General features: G+C 33.6%; 1 protein-coding gene across 4 annotated transcripts in view; it reads left to right on the top strand.

The window, feature by feature from the left end:
* Positions 1-24,570, top strand: part of LOC120768035 (myosin-VIIa) — a 65,653-nt gene continuing 41,083 nt past the window's right edge. The window contains exons 1-2 of one of the 4 annotated variants that reach the window (XM_040094528.1): positions 1-72; positions 5,103-5,330. The gene's annotated coding sequence lies outside the window, so the exon portion shown is untranslated. The other 3 variants (XM_040094531.1, XM_040094529.1, XM_040094530.1) reach the window with 3 other exon arrangements.

Genomic DNA, 24,570 nt, shown 5'->3' with positions numbered 1-24,570 from the left:
CTGTCGTCGGTTGAGGTTGTGCGAAACGGAATACTTAGTACGTAGCTCGGAAAACAACAAGTGCTAAAGAAGGTAACAGCAAGCAGTGAAAAAACAACAAAAAACCGAAGAGCATATAATAAAACGCACACATACAAACACAAGCATTCGCTGGCGAATGGTTAGAAATTGGCTAAAAGTGCAGTGTAGTGTGGAGAGAATGTGAAAAGAATGCGCGTGTGTGTGTGTGTGGTATAGAAAACAAAGAAGTACGGCTAAGTGTGGCAGCAGAATTTAATACACACACATACACACTTAATATATTTACACGTACTAAATGATTTTTGTTAAAAAAAATACGTTTATGACGGTGAAGATTGTGAAGCAGCGAAGATTCGAAGCTACTTTTGTATGAGCAGCGGCTTAATGTTACTATTGGCACAAAGCTGCTGAGTTTTTGTTGTAGCACGGTATTTATAGCTGTCGTCTAGAAACGTTGTGCTGCCGAGCGCTTGTTTTTTTGTTTTGCTTTTTTATTATTTTTTAGTATTTTCTTTAGCATTCGAATGAATGAAGATAGAAATGCAAATTACAAAAATAAACATAATGAAATTAAACAACAACAAAGAAATAACTAAAATAAAGAATAAAGTGTAAATTGTGGTTTAAAAACTTAAAAACTTTCGTGCACTAAGTAGAGAACGGTGGGGACGCAAAGCCGAAGAGAAGTTTGAAAAATTTGCATAATAAAAAATTTGGTGGAAACGCAGACGCAGACAAATTTTGTGAGCCACATTGACAGAAACTAGAAGCTGGATGTGACAGCGGCTAACTGTTTATGTTTAACTAGCTGTAGGTGAGTGACTGGTGCAACTTGGTGACGGAATAGCTCACGTTGGTGACTGACTAGCTCAAGTTGGTGGCTGATCGTAGCGCCTTGGTGACTGACTGGCTCCAGTTGGTGACTGAATGGCTCAAGTTGGTGACTGACTGACTCAAGTTGGTGACTGAATGGCTCCAGTTATTGACTGACGACTCTGACTATACGTAGTCGGTAGATGCATGTTGACCTAATTTATGTAACCAGTTCTCAGTTCCCGGTTCCTGTGCGAGCAAACGCTAAGTGGACCCGAAAATTGTCGCAGAGTATCTAAGCAGACCAAAGTGTAGACCAAACAACGAAAAATTTTTAAAATTATAATAAAAACGTGCAAACTTCTACTAACTAGAGAGTGACCTATAAAAAAAAATATATATACAATATATGTATGTACATATGTACATGCAACACGCTGCAAAAGTTGATTGCTACTTTTATAAAACGGCAAACGCGACGTGCAAATGATTTCAGTGCATTCACCTTCAGATAGACGACGCGGAAAACAGTAACAAACAGAATAGTGCTACCATTAAGTAGGCGGGGAGGGGAAAAGGGAAAAGGCAGACAAGAAACCGAAAGAGGCAAGCAAGCAAATATAATGGCAACATAGTTAGTTTTAACGGCAGCAGTAAACAACAACAAAAGTTAGTAAAAGCATTGCGGTGAAAATTTTCTAGCAAGTCGCAGCGCAGAAGAGCGCGACTAGCCGACCAACAGTCGCAGTCGTAAAAGCAGCTAGGCAACAGATGTAACAAACAGCAAAAGCACAGACAAATAACGAAGAAGCAGCTAAAAAAGTATAATAATAAGCTGAGCTGCAGACAGCACCAGTAAGGGGCAACGAGCGGCAACTAGCAAAATCCAAACGAAAAGTTTAAGAGACTGCGCAGCTGTAGCAAGCTGACGGAATAGCAGTTACGAGAAGCTGAATGATAACAAAACAAGAAAAAATCTCAACTTCGGCGACAGAAAAGCTCTAATACAGCTAAATAGCTGAAAAGGGTATAACAACATCTTTAGCTTGATTTTGTACGGCCAGTTTGTATGGCAGCTATATGATATAGTGGTACGATCCGAAAATTATGTTCGGAAATTGTAGCGTTCACTTGAAAAATAATTCATGCCGAATTTCGTGAAGATATCTTGTCAAATGAAAAAGTTTTCCATACAGAAACTGGATTATGATCGGTCAGTTTGTATGGCAGTTATATGCTATAATAGTACGATCTGAAAAATTTCTTCGGATATTATGGCATTGCCATGTGCAATAACATATGTCAAATTTCGTGAACATATTTTATCAAATAAAAAAGTTTTCCATACAACAACTTGATTATGATCGGTCAGTTTGTATGGCAGTTATATGCTATAGTGAAACGATTTCGACGGTTCTATCAAATATTCAATGTCTTGAGAAAAAAATAACGTGTACAAAATTTCAGAACGATATCACAAAAACTGTGGGACAAGTTCGCTTATATACTAACGTACGGACAGACAGACGAATATGGCTAAAACGCCTCAGTTCGTCACGCTGATCATTTCAGCGTATAAAAAGTAAACTTTTCCAATAATAATAAGAGTACGTTGCAAAAGTCAGACTTACTGAAGCTGCGCGGCGACTGTAGAGTGCGAAAAAAGTTGAACGCCGAGGCGCGTGCGCTGAAGCAAAACCGCTAGGCAGCGGTATTAACAGTGATAGCGCACGGAATAAGCGCAATGCATGAAAAGTACATAGGTATTGTGCGAGCTGCGGCAAGTGGCTGCAGTTTGCGAGCTGCAAGTCCAAGTTAAAGCGTTGCAAAGTCAGCAGGAAAGTAAAAAATTAAAATTTCCTTGCACAATTTGCATTTCCAACGCCACTGTATACATAAATAACATGTGTGTGTGTGGGTATGTGTATATGTAGCTACTTTCTACTTGTTCTTGTTGTTGTGCAAGTTGCCTGTATGACATTCCTACGCATGCGCGCAGCCACCGCGCACAGGTGCAAGACGATATCTACATAACTGCTTGCTGCCGTCATCCCTATATTGCATGCATGAGACCTGCTCATGTACATATGTATGTACATACTATATATATACATATGTATGTAAGTATATGCATTCATACATATGCACACACTTGCAGCCGGTTGTCTGCCTTTTACTGCCGCTGATTGCAAGTTTCGCTTCACCGTCGTTTATGCTTGCCGCAGTGGCAAAGCCATAGCAACAATATTGAATAAAACAAACTAACAACAACACCGGCTGGTTGTTGCAACAGTGAAAGAGTTGCTTGCAATTGCAGCTGCTCTGCATTGTTTTTGCGCATTTGCTGCGCTTGCTACTATAGCGGCTTGGAGTTGCTGTCGTCGTCATCGTTGTTGCTTCAGTTGTGTTGTGGCACAACGGGATTCATGCCATAATTGTGCACGTTCCTCAATGGTTGCGGGACTGTAGGCAAACATACATTTGTACATATGTAATACACATACATACTTACATATGCGTGTATTAGCTGTTTACAATCACTACTTGTTGTTGTTTGTTGTAGCTGCTTGTTATCTATAGCGCTATTGTTGTTTTTGTTTGCGAAACCATAGCACTTCTGCTGGAACAAACGAAAACCGGAAATCGCCTTGCCACATTCCTTACTTGCTGGCGTCCTCTTTCTGTGCGCTTGCGAATGAGTGGTGTTTTTAGAGTTTTTAGCTCAATGCATTTTATTTTTTAATTTTTGATTTAATTAGGTACTATTTTTTTTTAATTCATTTATTTTTGATTATTTGTTTAATTTTTTTTTTTTTGAATTAGTTTTTTTTACTTTTGCAATCACTTTTTTAACCTTTTTTTTCATTTATTTTTACATTTCTAATTTTTTTCATACTTTTAAATATTTCTGACTTTAATTATTTTTTTTCAATTAAATGTAATTTATTTTTTACTTTTTTTAATTGAATTATTTTTTTTTTCTTACGTACATACATATGTATATATTTGGTTAATTCATTAATAGTTGTATTTTTAATTTTTGTGTCTAATTTATTTAGCTATTTTAATCTTTTGAATTACTATTTTTTTTAATTCGATTTTGAAAATTTATTACGTTTTTATTTATTTTTATAATATATTTTTGGCGTTTCTGATTTTTTTCAAATATTTAATAATTTGTTTGGTTTTAAATTAAATTTATAATGTTTACTTATATTTTTGGAATTGGATTATTAATTTCTTCTTTATGTATACATATTTTAATTCATTAATAACTTTATTTATAAAACAAAATTTAAAAATCGAATTAAAAAAATAAAATTCGAAGCAAAAAAAAATTTAAATGGCTACAAAATTTTTTTATGCTTCGAATTTTATTTTTTTAATTCGATTTTTAAATTTTGTTTTATGTTTTTATTAATTTTTATAATTTATTTTTGGCGTTACATAATTTTTTTATACTTTTAAATATTATTATTTTTGTTTTTCAATATTTTTTTAATTTAATTTATATTGTTTGCTTATTTTTTTAATTGTTGTATTTTATTTTTTAGCCATTTAAATTTGTTTTTTGAGTTTTATTTTTTAATTCCATTTTTTTTTTTTAATATTTTTATACTTTTTTAAAATTTTATATTTCTAATTTCTTTGTTTTTGCTTTAATTATTATTTTTTTTTTAATTTTCATATTTAATAAACATATTATTAAGTTACATTTATTTTATAATTGTAATTTTTTTCTAAGTGTTTTTAGTGTTTTTATGTTTTTTTGCTTTTAAACTTTTTTTTTAATTTAGTACCTTATTTAATTTACATTTTTTAATATTTTTGCTTAATTAAATTTTTTATGACTGTGATTTTTATCTAGTTTTTGTATTATTTAATTTTTTAATGCTTTTAAAATTTATTTTGGATTTATTAATATGAAACTTTTAAATTTTTTTAAATAACTTTTTTTTATAATTTCTATATTGTTTTTAAAATTTTTATTTATGTTTGAACTTAAAATTTGCTTTAATGTTATATATATTTTTAAATATTGTATATTTTTAATTTTTTAAAATTGTAATTTTTCTACAAGTTTTTAAGATATTACAGATATACATACATATTTTTTTAATTTTTTTTTATTACTTTCTTAATTTATTTTTTTTTTTGCTCTACTTATATATTTCCTATTCGCGTTTGTTCTGTTTTCATTCCGCCGTTCGTTTAATGTTCCATCGGTCAACTCTGTCAACACTTATGCATTTCTTTACACAACTAAGTAAAGTGAAATGAAGTGAGACTACAAAACAAACAAGAAAACATACAATTGGATGAAGTAGTAGAAAAAAGTGTTCACCAAAATACAGTAAATTCAAAAATTCGCAGTTTTGTGTTAAAAAAAAATTAAAATCCCACAACTAAAAACTTAATTAAGAAATCTTCTACAATTCACACTTTGAAAGCAGTCTAACTTTGACTTTAATGGATAATAACAACAACATATAAATGTAAGTCTAAAAAACAATTAATTTTATTTTTGTTTAATTAATAGTATATTATTATTATTATTATTACTATTTTTTTATTTAAAGTAAAATGCTAGGTTCAGAGAACTTTCTTCTCGCTATTTATAACAATAATATATGCATATTACATATTTGCATAAAATAAAAGAAAAATATTTTTTTTTAAGTATGTAAATTTGCCTTGCCGATATGATAATGTGAGTTCCATACCGCTTGACAAATGACGCAGATAATTAATATCTGAAGTGTTAAATATTCACTATTTTGTATGAATATTTATATAAGCATACTTAAAAATACATTAAATAAATATTTATAAATATCTTTACAGGGATTTTAATATTTATTTGCACTTACTTCACTTTTATATTTATTTTATTCTAGTCACCGCTTATATTTGTTATTATTTTTTTTATAAACTTTCTGAGAATTGCAGCCGAGTTTATAAAAGGGTATAAAAAGATTTTATCTTGATATGAATCGGTCAGCAAGGCGATATCAGAAGTTTCGACAAATGAAAAGCTTCTTGGAGATCAAAGGGATTAGTTCTCGAATATCGACTCAGATCATCATCATTTCTTTTACATATACTTAACTGTTTAGGGTAAAATAAGCTCCTGCCTATTGTAATTATTATCTTTCCCTTTCTAAAGCTTATTTACTTTTGAAACGCATAAAAACAGTCATTATCTCAATGTAAAATATCAGCAAAACTTTCATGAAACTTTGAATTATGACACTTCCACAAAAAATTGCACTTTAATAATGCCTTTTACTTCCTCATTAAGGTGAACGCTGTGAGCATATAATACTATCATTAAATGTGATTTTGTGCTACAGTTGGCGGCGACAGTAAACTTTGGTTTAATAAAAGTCAATTTGCCTTAAAAATAAAACTAAATGAAAGATCTCGCTGTTAACAGTTATCATCCGTGCATATAATATAAAAAATATATTATTTGCTTTACAGATTTTTCGCAAAAGCGAGGGCATTAAGAAATCTAACAAATGTGACCTCAGAAAAAAACAGCTGATACTGTCAACTGATTTGAGAATCAAAAGAATTAGTATTTTCCACTTACTTGCCTTGAAGTTCCCTCTTTGAAATTGAGAGTGTTTTCGCGCGTCGAAAATTAGAAAAAATTTCGTCTCTTAGGTAAAAATATATAAAATAAACAATTCTAAAAAAATATATTTTGTACTGAAATAAATTACATATATATTTTTAAATTATAATTATAAATTTTTTTAACGAAAAAACTATATTCTTACATGCATATGTACATATTTTTTTTGCTAAAAATTTTAATTTTTTTACTTAAATTATATCAATGTGAAAATAAAAGATTTTCATCTTAAAAGAATTTCATATACATATGTACATGTATATTTCTTCATTTCAACATTGTTGTAACACTTATTAGTTTTGTTTACATATTTATACTACAAGTATTTCGAATAAATATTATCCGCATTTGTTGTACACAAATACTATTGTGACGTCAGCGAAACAGCTGATACTGTCAAATGAGGTCAGAGTGAAAATAATTAGCACCACTTTTTGTGCTCTCAGCAGTTTTTCATGATGAAAATAAAGAAATGTTCAATATTTATATTTTTCTACTGCAATAAATTAAAATTTTAATGATATTTAAGGAGGTTTCAAAAACTACAGTTTAAATTTAAAAATGTTTTTCCAATTATTTAAGTATTATTATATTTATCAAAAAAAAAAATACTTCGAAAATATGGAATACCTTTTTTTTAGATATACAAATTTAAGAATTTAAAATTATATTTTTTTATTAATTTAAATATTTGTGTATTTCTAACTTCCGTAAAAATTACGGTTTTAGTATTTTTAAACAAATTAAATATTATTATATTTCTCTCTTCAAAAATTACATCTTCAGTAGTTTTTACATAATTACTTCGAAAAAATGGAAAATAAAAAAAATAAAAATTTAATGATGAGAATTAAAAAATATACTTTTATTTATTTATTTAAATATTTGTATATTTCTCACTTCTTAAAAATTACAATTTTGATATTTTAAACAAAAATACTTCAAAAATATTAGAAATTTTTTCTCAAAAAGTACAATTTCAAAGATTTCGAAAATTTAAAAATGCTTTTTTCATTTATTTCTCACTTATACAAAAGTTATAGCTTTAATATTTTTTGACAAAATTACTAGGAAGATATTGCAATTTTTTTTAAATAATTCAAATCATAAATTTTAAAAAGCCGTTTTTACGATTTTAATTTTTTGTAAGAAAAGTACAATACTTACTTGGAAAATATATAAAAATACTTTCAGAAAATACAATTTCTAAACTTTGAAAACGCCTTTTCTCATTTCTTTAAATATTTGAATATTACTCATTTTTACAAAAATTACTATTTTAATGCTTATGCACAAAATTATTTCGAAAACATTTGAAAATTGTTTGAAAAAAACCACAATTTAAAAAAATTCAAAAATTTAAAAGTGCTTTTCTTTCTTTTTACAAAAAATTGCAATTTTAATATTTATTGGCAAAATTACTTAAAAGATATTGGAAATATGGTTAAATTATAAATTGTCAAAAATTTTAAAACGGTTTTGTTCTTCTCAATTACAATTATATTTTCTATTATTATATATTATTTAATATTTATTAATTTCTCACAAAATTTCTTCTTTAAAAAATACTTCAAAATTTCTTTAAAAAAATTTTTAATTTTGTTTTATTTATTTGAAAATTTTATTTTGTTTTATTTTAATTTATTTTTTTTAATTTAAAATTTTTTATTTTTTTTAATTTTTTTTTAATTCTTTAAATAGTTTTTTAGTTTTCACATTTCCAAAAGTACATACATACACACATATTTAGAATTTTGTGGGTTAAATTCTTCACGCCACCATTTACCTTTACAAATTGAGCGCGCTAAATTGCTTCGGTAAATTTGGGTAAATGGTGAAATTTTATTTAAAAGATCTTTTAGCCACTCTTTTACAATGTTACGCTTTGTTATTGCAAAAAAGAGTTAAAAAAAATGAAAAACTTGCATATAGAGAACGAACAGCAAAGCAAATGTTTGCTCAGCAAAAGCAAAAGCCTACAAATAAAAGAAGTCAGCAAAAGAATGACCAACAACAGCAACAAAAACAAATAAACTCTAATGAATTGTGGATTTTTCAATACTTAATAGCTTTTTTTACACACATAGTGAACATTTATTTATTTACTAAACAAACAACAATAAACACTTGTAAAAATTCCGCATTTGCTGCTTTGTCTGAGCGCGTGTGTGTGTGTGTGCAAAAGTGCTAAGTGCTAGATTCTGCTGCGAGCGTTTCTTCCAGCCGCATGCACGAGCTGCTAATTTTTACAAGCATCTTCGCTTAACAGCAATTACAACAATAACAACAACAATGATCAACGATTGACCTCAATGTCGTGGAATTGCTGGCAATTTTTCTTCGTTTTACTTGCTTTCATGCAACAACAACAACATCAAGTTTACAACAACTTATTGCATATGCTTGTGTGTAGTTTTTGTTTGCCTTTCTTGCACAACTTGTTCGTATTGAGCGCTGAGATTTAGTGAATTTCCGATCGTAACTGATAACATACTTAACTTAATACACACCGAAATACTTACGTGCATATATACAGGTAAATATGTATGTATGTCAACGCTTTTGAAGCACTGAACGCGCGTACATAAGTATTCGAAAATAATTTGCTGGGTATTATAGGGAAAGTAGTGTAATTAGCTGTTCGTATTGTCTGCCTCTTCAAATCGGATTGAATGAATTGCAAGTCGTAACATAAATACTTGGCCACACAAGTACACACATACATATGTATGTACATGTATAAGTACATATGTATATGTGTTTAGTAAATATAGTATTTTTAACACAGAAATTATGTCATAACTGGCCTGATAGCTTTATTTATGAATTAAATTGAATTATGATTAAGTTTTCTAAACATACATATAGTACACATAGATATATACATATATTTGTAATATTTATAAATAGATGTAATGAGTACCCTTTGCATTTTTTGTAATTTGTAGCCGCTCATTATACATATGTATGTATGTAGTTAATTGCATGTAATCAACAAGTGATTTATTTTACATTTTTGTACTCATATTTGTATGCACTTTGCACTTGAGTAGCGAAATAGCTGGAAAAAGATAATACGAGAATATATATTGAAAATCTTCTAATTAATTATATAACATATTCAATAACACATGGCAACGTCAGCTAACAAAAATTTTGAAAAGAAGACCAGTTAATAACTATTTGGAAAACAGCGGCTGGGAAGTTTTGTCTCACTCGCCTTATAGCCCCGAGCTTGCCTCTACTATCTGTCATTTGTTCCGGTCGATGCTGGACGCCTTCACTGGAATACGGTTCACATTAGATCAGGGTATCAAAAATTTGCTTGAGTCATTTTTGGTAGCCAAGCAGGCGTAGTTTTTTTGGGATGGAAGCCATAAATTGTCAAAAAGATGGAAAATTCCTTGGCTTTAGATGAACAAGACTTTGTGTCATACTATTGTACATGATTTTCTTAAATAATGGCCTGCTAAGAAATGATAAGTTCCCTCAATCACATAAAGCCTGTTCTGTCAACAATTGGACTATCGCCTCGAAATGGTCAATTTTGACCAATAGGAGAGGGATTGTCTTCCACCAAAACCAGACTTGGTTGGGAGTTTCTTATGTATCCAGATTAAAGTCTGGTTCTATATGATAAGTACATGATCCTGTCTATAGCGAATGGTGTGGCTCGCGACAAATTCGCCTCAGCTTGTGAAATTGACTGGAGTAGAAGAGCTCATAGTAGATGTTTCCTTGCCAACAATCCCAGCAAAATATTTCTGATCCATCCTCAATCCTGGCTTGGTCACCGTTTAGACCGTGATTCGACCACGGCCACTATTTTTCATCGTGGTTAACTTGTGTGGCACCCATTCTTGAGCTTCTTTTTATATCAAAACCTAATCGGACTCGAAGATATGCATTATCTGATCGATTTCCTCAACATTTTCCGACTTCGCAAGCAAATATTTCAATTTTGATGGCTGACTGCAAAAAAACGGCTGTTTCTCTAAATTGTCTATCCAGCCGAAAGTTAGAAATCTGGCTTTAAGAGTTGTAATAAAGAGTTTTTTCCGGTGTTTCTAAAGTTTTTCTTTAAAAACTACATGACGATCACTTCGGATCGTCCTATATTGATCGGAAACCACTAAGAAGCATGTCTCGGATAATTATCCTACTGTCGCTTGGTTAATGAGCGGTTGGTCTTTGACTTATTGGCCAAACCGTTTTTTTTTATTTAAAAAACTTTCGCAGCGCTCTTATTGAAAAACTTGTTAAATAATGTATATACGAGGGTCACCTTTTCTATTTCGGGTTTAAAAAACAAAAAAACATTAATCATCAAAAATAGCCGCTCATCATTTTCAAATATTCTATGTTAAGATGATACACCCTTTTGCATGCGTTTGAACCAATCGTCCAACAATTTTGCCACCCTAACTGAAATATCTCCCAAAAATGCATTCTGAACACATGAACTGCCTTTTCAGTTATTGAAAAACGTAGACCGTTTAGTTTATTTTTTTATAATAGCGAATAAAGAGAAGTCATTCGACTATTCATCACCTGTCATGACGTCATCGACGTGTTTTAAAACACGGCTATCGTATTTTTTTATCATTTGACTCGAAAAACGACACGAGCCTCTTTTAAAGCGATTGACAAATTGTGTGGGATCCAACATGAAACAAAATTTTCTACAATCAAATGTTTAAAAAATATTGCATGTACAAGTATCTGGTAGCACTTCATATATGTACATATATACTAAATCATCAAAATTGCCTTAAGTTCATCGTTCCACTGTTGCTGAGTTACAGCACGTCAAAAGTTGTAAAAAATAATGGCGCAAAATGTTCAAGTTTTCATTCCACTATTTTTCCGTGGTGAATATTTAAAGTTACTGTAAGCAATACAAATAGCGCACGTATGTCAAAACGTTCTGAGTATGTTATCCATACTCAAGAATGCCAAAATTTACGAAGAAGCTTTGAGCTGACAGATTGCAATGCTAGGGTTAAAAAATCCCGGCAAATAAAAAGCAACTCTCGTATAAATACTTATAGCTCACACTAATTGTTAGAGATTATGTACACATGATACTGGCTCAAAGGCTTTGAATAATTATTAATGCAACAAAATTACACTAATCGCAGCTAGATGCAAACATACAAACATACACCTATACTACATTTTATAACTATTTCTCCTGCATTTGAATAAATCTACGCGTCATATTGCTTTTTAATTGACGCCATTGTCACTCATATGACTTTTTTGTTATTTGTGTTTTTAATGTCTTTCAAGTAAATTGTATGTTTTTATGACTTTTACGGCTATTCAATACGTAACCGCTGCGAGTGTTGGTGTTTTGCTTTTCTCAAACGTCAACTCTAAGCCGCTTTGATGAAGTCATATGAGCGGGATTTTTTTTGTTACCCAACGTCAGGGGAACGACTTGCAAACAATTTAGAAATTAGCTGGAATTGCAGGTAAAACTACAAACAAGATATTTGCACACATCTCTAGGTGTGTTTTCAAGGTGAAACCAAAATCAAGGGCATTAAAAGTGGGAATAAATTATTTACTATAAAATTAACATTAGAAAAATTAATGCAGAATGATGAATATTTCAATTAGAATACAAAAATAATATTAGATTACTCACTAATAAGCGCTAACTAGCAACTTAATCTAATAATACAGCTTGTACATACTATTAGTAAGGTTAGAGGGAGTGACGAAATTTCACGGAGCTGGCAACTGCGGACCAGTTGTAAACATTTGGAGCGACACTGTGAAATTTTAATGAATAGTCAAACTGGTAATCGTATTAACACGTCACATGTGATAAAACGTGATATTTTTGGTAGACAATTTTAAAAATTTTAAGATCGTAGTGCATAATAGTTAAAGATGTACCAAACTTAACTTTCCGGCAACTTCGCTGTCCCCTTGCGGTTTATTACTGCATGAGTGAGATACACATAAATTTAAGTAGCTCTCAACCCAGTAGTTACGTACTCGCAAGGTTCTTCCAGGTCGAGGCAAATCGCGGTAAGTGAGCTCTTCGCCTTAGGCAAATTTAGTCTTTACATGGTGTGGGAGTTTTCACGGAAGAAGTACGGCCCAATGACGCCTCCGGCCCATAAACCTCACCAAACCGTAATTATTTAGGCATGTAATGGTGACTTATGGAGTAATCAATTTGATCTTGTAAGGATGTAGGCCGACGAAGTCACAGAGATGCCCAACGCTTGAGCACGATGTGTGAGAGATTGATTTGGGTCTTCCTCAATTGATGCACCAGCGGCAGCACTATTCTCGACACTACGGGCACTTCTTTATCTCACTGACACGGGAACATTTTGTACTGTGCATGTGTATTCAAATTTTTCCACTAGACGCTCAATTGTTGATATGTCAGAATGATTATGACGAAAAATTGGACGTAGAAGTCTTAAAGTTGAGGTGACTGACTCTGACTTTCGATAGTAAATTTTAGTAATTTCGACTCGTTGTTGGATCGTATCTCTTTCCATGATGAAATGGCAAACCTTATTAAAGAGAAATGCCAAAAGAACGGAAGAAAATATGGCGTCGATTGCTGTCCCAATTGGTTTACTTTTGTAGCGTCCCTATTTCATATTTTTTTCTAATTTTTTTTTCCAGAATGCTTAGAGAACATATATTTTTCATTTAAAAACAATTCGAAAAAATAATACTAATAAAAAACAAAAATAAATAAAAAGTTTGAAAACATTATTTATATATTTACATACGAGTATATAATAGAAAACATCAATATTCCATTAAAAACTCTGAACATAAAAGTAAGAAAATAATTGTAATAAATTATATAGTTATAATTTTTAGTTTATAAAAAAACAATAATGCGCCATATATGTACATAGATATTATTTAGATCCGGAAAATATTTCTTGAAAACAAAAATTTTAGAAAAAAGTTATCATAATTTTTGGTATTTTTTTTAGGTTATCAAATAAAATAATCTGCTTAGGAATTAAAAAAGAATATTGGATTTAAATTTTTAAAAATATTTTTTGAAAAAAATCGAGAAAAATCGTTCTCCATAACATTAGTGATCAGTGTTAGTTTACACGCAATCCAACAACAGTAAACAACTAAAAGCTGCACATTTGCGTTGTCAGCTACACAGCCTTGTCTGCAGCCTCGTCTTCAGCCTCTGAGCCGACTCAATTGTCAACCAAACATTTCTTTCATTTCACCACTCAACTTTCACTGATGACATGCTGCTGTTGCACGTCTCATTGTTGTGGCTCATACTACTTTGTTGTCGTTATTGTTGCGGCGGTGAAGTTGATGACTGCACAGTGAGTTCACTCACAGCCAGTCTTGGCCGCTGGATGCTGCTGCTGCTGCTGCTCATTTGTGACTTTTTGTTGTGTCGCTAATGTTGACTGTCTGTGATAGATTGTTGTGATGTTTGTTGTTGTTCCTGTTGTAAGTGTATATGTGTGTGTGCACACGAAGGTGCCGTTCGTTCACTCATTTATTTCATTTATTTGTTGTTGTTTTATTCGATTGCTGTGAGCCAGCTGAGCTCAAATTATCATCGTATAACAGACATAAGCAACAACAAAATCAACAAACGATTGCTATAAAATGACAAACAATGTGTAATCACAAAACTTATCATATGAAAAGCAAATTATTTTTATTTCTATTTTCCTCCTCATCTTTTTCGTTTAATCTTCTAATCTCACTCTCACATTACTCTCTTGAGAAAACTACTTAATCTACGCACAGCAGAAGTTATATGAAACGAAGTTCAAGTCGGCAGCAGCAAGTAGCTTAACGACAGCGTTGACGACCTTAAAATGAAGTACAACTCATTAAGAATCGGAAAGTAAGAAAGAAGAGAGATAAAAATTTAGCTGCTGCCTCATATAAACATAAAAAATGAAAGCAAAATCCAAAGGTAGCACAGGTGAATATGCAATACATATAGGCGACATTAAGCGTAGTACTAAAAAATGTACGAGAAATGAAGCGCGAGAAATTCGTTGGAGTAATAGAAAGAATGTGTTGTTGCTTGAGAACGTTAGGGGCGATTAATGAATGCCAACCAGCAAAACGCTAATGAAAAACACACGTATTTAAATAGACATACATATATACATACAAACAAAAATGTCTATATATGTATATAATACCTGTATGTGCATATTTGTCTACTATTTACCGATATTTCAGCTTCAGCTTGACTTGTTCAGTTTGCATGACAGCTAAAATGTGATCCATTCCGCGGCTCCCTACCTTTTTGTTAAGAAAAAACACAGAAACTTAAAAATTAATGGAGAAAAGAACCATCTTCGGCATTTATTTTTTGAGGATTATCTCTTTCAAATGTTGTCCGCTGCTACGTCTCAGATGGTCCATCCGTTGAGTCCAATTTTGATGACTCGTTCGAACATTTCGACTGGCAACTACATAGCGAATGACACGTGTGATGTTTTGCTCCAAGACCTGAATCGAATACTATGTGTGGGAAGCGGCGCCGTCTTGTTTAAACCAAATGTTGCCGAGATCACGGGCTTCAATTTTAGCCGTCAATTAGTCGGTTATCATGGTGCGATAACGGTCACAATTAACGGTTATGTTCTCACCGGCATCAGTTTTGAAGAAATATGAACCGATGTTTCCACCGGCCCACAAACCATACATAACCGACATTTTTACTGGAGGAAATGGCAGCTCTTGAATATCTTCTGGTTGCTCTTCGTCTCTAATTTTGCTTGTACATATCCCATTGAGTCAGAAATTTGTCTCATCGCAGAACAGAATTTGGCTTGAAAACGTCGGATTTTCTTGGAATATTTCGAGAACGCTAGTGCGAAGCAATGTCGCTTTGAAAGGTCGAGTGGCTTCAGTTCTTGCACAAGCTGTATTTGGTAGGCTTTCAATTTAAGATCTCGACGTTAAATGCGTCAAATCGTTCCATACGTTCGTTTAACGGCGAATGCATTTCTAGCTTAATTTTGTGTTATACAGTTTGAACCCATGAATACTATTTTCATAAACACAGCTGTATATTTTATAGAGTGCCCTCTGTTTTCTTCTGGCTGTTAGATACAATAATTTAGTACACCCTGTTCAGGGTATAATATATGAAGGGCATACAGAGGGTTTCATAACTAAACAAATTCTCATAAATCATATAAAATAAATACGTGACTAACTACCAGAGTATACTTAATATGTATATGTATGTGACATTTCGTCAATTAGTCGAAGACTAAATTACTTGAATTCCAAGATAAAAATATATTACGTTTGGAGGTATCCAAAACGGTTGCCAACTTTCAGAACATTTCTTTTTATAGTATGTACATATGTATATATAGTGTACTATGTAGAATATTTAGCTACGTTTAGTCTTCTCCTGAGTACATTGCCGGAGAATCAGCTCAGCGTACGTTGAGCTAACGCAAGATTGCAAATACGCTCAGTCCGTGCAAGGATAGGTTGTTAATGATTAAAAAATGAAGATTGAAAACTGTCTTATTCGTGTTCTCAATGGATGAGTCTACTTTATAGGTACGGATCTGGTTCAAAATTGATCACTCAATAGCATTCCTTTGCTTCCTTAGCATAATTTGGAGGTTGTTTTCTGTCCACTTTAGTAGCGATAATAATGGATGATAATTATAATACTTCGTTTTCACATAAACAACAGCCACAAGAGTCCTACTTACACCGATGTTAATTCTGTCTCATGGAAAGTTCATTGATTAAGGTATCTTGAGACGTTTTTTCTTAAATTACTCATCATTATTTCAGAATAAATTTAGAAAAAATACAAGAATCCATTATTTTCTTTTATGCGAGAACAATGAGTTGCAACTATGAGGCGATCTCTTACGTCCCAACTTCATATTCGAACCTCTATTGTCAACAATTGGACCTTTAAGAAGGCACTCGCTTAGAAGCGGTTAATTTTGCTCAACTGGAAGCCGCGTTATGATCCGTCTTATAATCCTTCAAGGCAACACCAGGCCACAGCACATTGATAGTGGCTCGCCAGAAGCTTCGGCAGCTTGGTTGAGAAGATCTTTTACCCTCACCTTATTTACCGAAGCTGACACCAATTGATTATTACCAGTTCTCGTCCAATGCGAATGATTTTGTTTTTGAAAAATTTGCAACAAGAGAAGCTGGTTAAAATCGGTTGTCTGAGTTTTTTTTCCAAATACAGGCGAGAGTTTTTCAGGAACATGGTATTATGAGCTTACCTTCAACAACCTTGACAACAAGTTATCCAAAAAAACGGTGCATAATTGACCTAAATTGGTTAATTTTAACCATGGTAAATAAAAATTAGAATTTAAATTAAAAATATTCAATTTTTTTTATAAGAAGGGCGGAGTGTTGCTGAATGGGTATTGCGGTGCGGATTAATCTTATCGGTACAATGGAAATTGGTATGAATGAATTGACTGATAACAAAAGTCATAAAAACAATTACAATAAATCAAAAAACACAGATATTTCTTAATGATTGCATAACCAGCAGAAAATTTGGAAGTAAGTAATTGCAAAACAATTTTTGATAAAAGTATACGCCTGACGAGATGATTAAGACACAACAAAGTAAAAAAAATAAAAAAATTAAAATGAGAAAAAAATCATATTAAAATGAGAGATTAAAATTGTTATTATTTTGATTATTTTTTATAAATTTTTTGTTGCTTTTTCACCTATATTCTGGTTTTTTGACGCCGCTTATCTGTCACACTTCCTCTTATCTCACCATGCCAAAGAAATCAGCGTAATCTCGCTACGTCACCGGCATTCAAATGTGGACTCACGTCACATACACTCACACATATGTTTGCATATGTGCGTGTGGCGCCTTTAAATAATGCGGATATTCAACCGAAATGCGATAAAAACCATTATTGTATAAGTTTCATTAAAAGCAACGGCAAATAAAGTATAAAAGTAAAAAAGCGCTTGCGAAACTTTATAAAAAGAAGAATTCTTCAAATTTTACGCGCACTGTGCTGATTACATAATCCGCTCATCGGCACTTGGGACATGTGCACCGCATTTCAATAAAAAAATACTTTTATCTATACACATACACATACATACAACTGTAAAGCATTGCGTGCATGCGCATTTTTTCAAGCTTGCAGTTTCACTTTCAAGCACGTACATCATATTTACATACAAATTTACTTATGCAGCGTGCCTGCCTGCATAAGATATACGAATGAACCAATTAAAAAATGCGAAGACGCATTTTGACTGACAAATATAGCTATTTATTTATATTTACCTGCAAATGTTCGAAAACGAAGGCGAATTCATTCATAGGTATTATGTATATATATCACTATATATAAATGTATGTTATTTATATGGCTTCTTCTTCTTTATTGGCGTAGACACCGCCTGGTCCTCCAACGTAGTGGAGGTCTTTCTCTTCCTGTGCTTCCAACGGAGGGTCGAATATTTTCAGAGCTGGAGTGTTTTCATTCATTCGGACGACATGACCTAGCCAGCATAGCCGCTGTCTCTTAATTCGTTGAACTATGTCAGTTTAGTCGTATATCTTATACAGCTCATCGTTCCATCGATTGCGGTATTCACCGTATACACCAATATGCAAAGGATCATAAATCTTCCGGAAACTCATAACGCCAACTCATCAGATGTTGTCATCGTCCATGCCTCTGTGCCATATAGCAGGCCGGGAATTATGAGAGACTTGTAAAGTTTGGTCTTTGTTCTTTGGGAGGGGAATTTACTTCTCAATTGCCTACTCAGTCCGAAGTAGCAACTGTTGGCAAGAGTTATTCTGCGTTGTATTGCGAGACTGACGTTGTTGTTGGTGTTAATGCTAGTTCCAAGATAGACGAAATTATTTACGACTTCGAAGTTATGACTGTCAATAGTGACGTGGGAGCCTAGTAGCGAGTGCGATGACAGTTTTTTTGATGACAGGAGATATTTTGTCTTGCCCTAGTTCACTACCAGATCCATTTGCTTCGCTTCCTTATCTATTCTGGAGAAATCAAAACTATTTAAATATTTTCTCAACCAAGCAAGTCACGCGATAAGGAGTCGCCTTGTCTGAAACCTCGTTTGGTATCGAATGGTTCGGAGACGTCCTTCCCGATCCTGACGGATCTTTTGGTGTTGCTCAACGTCAGTTTACGCAGCCGTATTAGTTTTGCGGGGATACCAAATTCAGACATAGTGGCAACCTTTTCGTGCTGTCGAAAGCAGCTTTGAAATCGACGAAAAGGTGGTGTGTGTCGATTCTCTTCTCACAGATCTTGTCTAAGATTTGGCATCTGCACAGTTGTTAATTTTCCAGGCTTGAAGCCATACTGATAGTAAGTCCAATCAGTTTGTTGACGAAGGGTTTTAATTTTTCACAATGTACACTTGATGGAACCTTATATGCGATTTTTAGGAGCCTACCCTGGAAGTTGGCGCAGATTGTGGGGTCTTCCTTTTTGTGGATTTTCGCAGAATTTTCGAGCATTTATCCTATCGGCCTTCTTGGCAAGCTCTTCGTACTCACGCATTTCGGCCTCTCTGTTTTTTTGTCTGTAAATGCGTCTCGCTTCCCTCTTTAACTCTCGGTATCTATCCCATCCTTAACGTGTTGTGGTCGATTGAAATATTGCGAGGTAGTCAGTCTGTTTTATCTCCACTATGACACGACACTCCTCATCGTACGAGCTGTTTTTTTACCTCTTTCAGAAACCTGTGGTTTCGTTTGCAACTTTACGTAGAGATCTTGAGCTGTCGCGCCACAGTTCCCTTAATTCCCATCTGAGGCTGTTTTTTTTTTATTTTTATAGGGAGTACTTTTGTGCGTGGCTTGTCCCAAAAACAGCGCTAAACTTGAGGAAGGATGTTTCGCCTTCTCACTTCAAGCTCGTCTTCAAAAGGGTGTGTTTTGGCTGCCCAGAGGATTAGAAGTCGTGAGCTGCTTGAATCATATGTCAAAGAATCGTTTCTGACCACTCTCAAGTGAATGACGCTCAGAGAACATACCTCTTTTACGTGGACCCTTACTAATGGCTCCAAAAGCTAACTTAGTAAAAATGAAGCACTACACGATAGAATAACATTTTAAAAATAATTAAAGTTTGGCGGCCGCAGTTCATAAATGTCATACAAAATATTCTATTTTCGAGGAAAATTGATCTATTCACTTTTTTTTTTAGAAATTTCATTGCTGCAGTCATAATGTTAGTTCTCCAAGTTTATTTTGTACCATAATTGTATTTTTAAACTTCAACGTCGAAACCGTAATTACTCACCCATATCTATCTAGCTCCATACACACACACTCAGTATATATACTATGTTTACACTTCACGGATATATGGTAAAAAGTGCTTAATATACATTGTATGTATATTTGTATGTTTGTATGCGCGCATTTAATTGAAACACTTGAGTGATGAGTGATTTAGATATGCATCGGTTGATAAGCAGAAAACTAGCATTCACAAGTGTGAACGCAATCAACATTTAATTACAGAGTTCATAAATATGAGGGTGTTATCATGACGCCTAAAGGGAATCGCATGGAAGACATAGAAGCAAAATAACACAAGTTGTTAATTTTCGTAAAAGAATATGTTATCTGCAAGACCGTATAAAACAGGTTTCTTATTTTGAATAGAATATAGTATTACAACGAATTGAACACTGAAGTGATTTCACTGAATTTCCAAACATTTTTCTTTTATCATTAAGGCCAAAAATCAGTATAGTACGAAAAAAGTTTATAATTTTTGATAAAAAAAATTTTTGGAGAAACATGGGAAAGTTCTAGATTGCACAAATTGGGTGAATTGTGGAAATTTTGGTATTCTTATAATGTAGAATAGTAGTTGTCAACATCCACTTTGCTAAAATCCACTGGTTCCGAATTTTTCATATGAATATTTAAAAAATATATATGTATGTCTATAACAACATTGCATTTTTACCGGAAAAAATTTTTAAATAGTGTTGCCAGATTTTAAGTGAATAGTTATGAACGAAAAATATTTACAAGAAAATAGAGACAACAACATCTGATCCGAGTGTGTATATTCCGTTGGTTGAAAAAATGCTTCCTCTAATAACGGGTTTTTCAATAGGAACGCTACAAAAATATATAAATATATGACATTTCTCCTCACTAAGGTTTGCCATTTCATTATGGAAAGATATGTGATCCAACAACGTGTCGAAATTATTAAAATTTACTACCGAAATTCGGAGTCATTAGCCTTAACTTTAAGAGCGCTACATCCAAATTATGGTCATCATAATCGTCCTGAGAGATCAATAATTGAGCATCTTGTGGAAAAATTTGAATTCACAGGCACAGCAAAAAATTTGTCCGTGCCAGTGAGACAAAGAAGTGTCGGTAGTGATGAGAATATAGATGCTCCTAGCGCATCAATTGAGGAAGACCCAAATCAGTCTCTCACACGTCGTTCTCAAGGGTTGGAAATCTTTGTGATGTCGTCCACAAGATCAAATTGACGCAAGAACTGAGGCCTCTTGACCACGAAAATCGTCGTATGTTCGTGAGTTAGGCTGATTGCAAAATGATCCGGATTTTCATCGAAAAATCATCTTCAGCGATGAGGCTCATTTTTGGCTGAATGCCTTCGTTAATAAGCAAAATATGCACTAATGGTAAACTATAAGTACTCTATGAGTCACAATTGCATCCCGAAAAATTACGGTTTATGGGCCGGCGGCGTCATTAGGCCGTACTTCTTCCGTATTGATCAAGACCGGCGCGTTACTGTGAATGGGAATCGCTAACGCTCAATTATAACCGAATATTTTTAACCCGATTTGGATGATAAGGATTTGGACAATATGTGGTTCCAACAGGACGGTGCCACAAGTCACACAGCGAATGTCACAATCGATTTATTGAAAACCATGTTTGGTGATCATGTTATCTCACGAAATGACCCAGTCAATTGGTCGCCTCGGCCGTGCGATTTGATGCCATTAGACTACTCTCTGTGGCGCTACGTCAAGTCTATGGTCTATGCCAAAAAGCCAGCGACAATTGAGGATCTAGGTATGAATATCGAACGAGAAATTGTAGCAGTATCGGCCGATTTATGCTTGAAAACCATCGAAAATTGGGTTCAGCGTCTGGACTTCTGCAAGCGTGACCGTGGTGTTCATGCAAAAGAAATTGAGTTCTATACATAATGGCATCGAATTTATTTTCACAGGAATAAAGAATTTCATTTATATCCCAAACCGTTTTTTTTTTATTTAAACTTTTGTAGCGCTCCTATTGAAAAAACCGTTATAAGCGCTACTCAATTATCTCGTTCTGATATACTTGTCGATTCAAACAGGGTTAGATCTTCGAAATAAGAGCCATTGATCGGATAAAATTCGTATCAATAAAGTCAAATGGGCAGTTTTGGCCATTCTCTCTTTGCTCTTTTCTCTCATTCTCTCTCACTCACTCATTATTTCTCGATACCAATACTTTTTAGGGCTGTCAGATCGACATTTTTCATTACTGGTTCAGTTTATTGAAACAAATCTACTAGAAAAACGTTTTTTTTTTTTAATTTTTATATCAGCTGTTTTTCAGTTTTGCATGTCATAATTCCGCTTGACTATGCATACTTCACGGGTTTTTATATGCAACATTCTTATGTATATACTACTATACATGGTAAGAGAATAAGCAAAGGTGACTTATGGTTACAACAAATACAAATACAACGCGCTGCATTATATTTAATTAAAACGAGTCAAAAACGGAAATGAGGCAAAAATTTAATTTTCATTTGTTTTTCTGAGCCACATTCGGTTGAGTCACCGAATTATGCCCCAAAACCGTAATCAAAAAGCAAAAATTGAATCAAAAGAGAGTAAAACCCGGAAAAAACAATATTTTGTTCACACTCGTGTCTTGCTTCAGTGCATAACAACGGCATATTCAACAGAAAAGTAAATATAAGTATGTCTCTATGTTAATTTATTTAGGTGCAGAAACAGCCTCGCCAGCTTAAGCTTGCCTAAAGCAATGGCAAAATCATAGTGGCCATGGAAATTGTAACAGAAATCCACTTAAAAAGCGCTGGAAAACAATAAAAAAAGCTAACAAGTGTAGCAGATAGACCGACAGACAGACTGCGACGGCTACTTGTTGTTGTATGTATGTGTGTAAGTTTAAGCAAATATTATATAGTAACATACTATATTGATGTGCGCGCATGTGCACCATTGTGGCACTGTACTCGCTTTGTCAGTATTTTCGCTTCGCGTCTGCATTTGCGCACGCGTAACCAACTAACCACATTTCGGCGGCCAACAGCCATATATTTCATACTTAAGGCATGAAAATGCTGAAATGACTCATTCCGCTTTGCACTCGCTGTAGTTACTGTGTGCAATGTGCAACGTGTGGTATGCTTGACTAAGCCGGTGGTGGGCGTAGCGGAGGCAAAAGTATGTGTATTTGAAAACAACGGAAATTGGGTTGATGCTTCGTATCTCATAAACACGCTATTGCATTAATCGCAGAAGGGTCATTTATTTCCGGTTCAATGTCAAGCGTAATTTATTTGTTTATCTTTTTTTATTTGTGTTATTTATTATTGGGCCACAAAGAATTTTAATTATTTTTATTTAATTTTTGATTACTTTATGTTTTCAATGGTAGTTGAACCTTCCAATCCAGAACACTATTTCTACATTATCTGAAAAGCACTAGCTGTAATCACACGATTTTTTGCTTTGCAAAGCTAGAAGTGATCAACAGAATTCTTCGAATTATTGTACAAAAATCACTTCATGTGAGAATTTCTTCTGAAACTGATATAATCGAGCTTGTAACATTTAAATATTCTTCTTCTTTACTGACGTAAACACCGCTTACGCGGTAATAGCCGAATTAAGAAAAGCGTGCCAGTCATCTTTCCGCAACGTGGCGTGAATTGGAAATTCCATGTGTAGCCAGGTCCTTCTCCACCTGGACTTTCCAACGGAGTGGAGGTATTCCTCTTCCTCTACCTTCCCTGGTGGATACTGTGTCGAATACTTTCACAGCTGGAGTGTTTCCATACATTTGGACGACATGACCTACCCAGCGTTGCCGCAGTCTGTTAATTCGCCGAACTATGTCATGACGTTGTATAACTCATACAGCTCATCGTTCCATCGAATGCGATATTCGCCGTTGCCAATGCGCAAAAGACCTTAAATCTTCCGCAGAACCTTTCTCTCGAAAACTCGTAACACCGACTCATCAGATGTTGTCATCGTCCAAGACTTTGCATCATATAGCAGGACGGGAATAATGAGTGACTTATAGAGTTTGGTTTTTGTTCGTCGAGAGAGGACTTTACTTCTCAATTGTCTACTCAGTCCGAAGTAGCTCCTGTTGGCAAGAGTTATTCTGCGTTGGATTTCGAGGCTGACGTTGTTGTTGTTGGTGTTAATACCGGTTCCAAAATAGACGAAATTATCTACAACTTCGAAGTTATGACTGTCAACAGAGACGTGTTAACCAAGATGGGAGTGCGTCGACTGTTTGTTTGATGACAGGAGATATTTCGTTTTGCCCTCGTTCAGTACCAGATCCATTTGCTTCGCTTCCTTATCCAGCTTGAAGAAAGCAGAACTAAACTAACATACAGAACATACGAGAAACCTACGATTCTGATGGATATTTTTTGGATGGATACGAATTTGCTTGAAATAATTTCTATTTTCATCTAATCACGGCTACGGAATGTGTTTTGGAAAGTCTGCTTTATCACGAACATAAGTATCATAAGTCAAAGGTGTAGCATAGGATCTCAACGTTCATTCTTATTTGTCAACTCAACACATTTTGGTTAATTTTTTTGAGTCCGAAGCATGTCAATGCCATACTTGTACCAAAATATCTTCATATTTTGTAATAACAACGTCGAGTAGATGTCGCCATTAAGCTAGCCGTAGATTGACAGCTCCGCAGTGCAGCCTCCTTCAGAGAAGTGACCATCCACTCAGATAGCAAAGCGGCGTTACTAGAATTGAACTCATTAACAGTGGGTTCAATGCTTGTCAAA

The sequence above is a fragment of the Bactrocera tryoni genome, chromosome 2 (assembly GCF_016617805.1).
Source record: "Bactrocera tryoni isolate S06 chromosome 2, CSIRO_BtryS06_freeze2, whole genome shotgun sequence".
In the NCBI taxonomy this organism is placed as follows: Eukaryota; Metazoa; Arthropoda; class Insecta; order Diptera; family Tephritidae; genus Bactrocera; species Bactrocera tryoni.
Note: the sequence above shows the minus strand (reverse complement) of the source record. Positions and strands in the feature narration are given on the sequence as shown.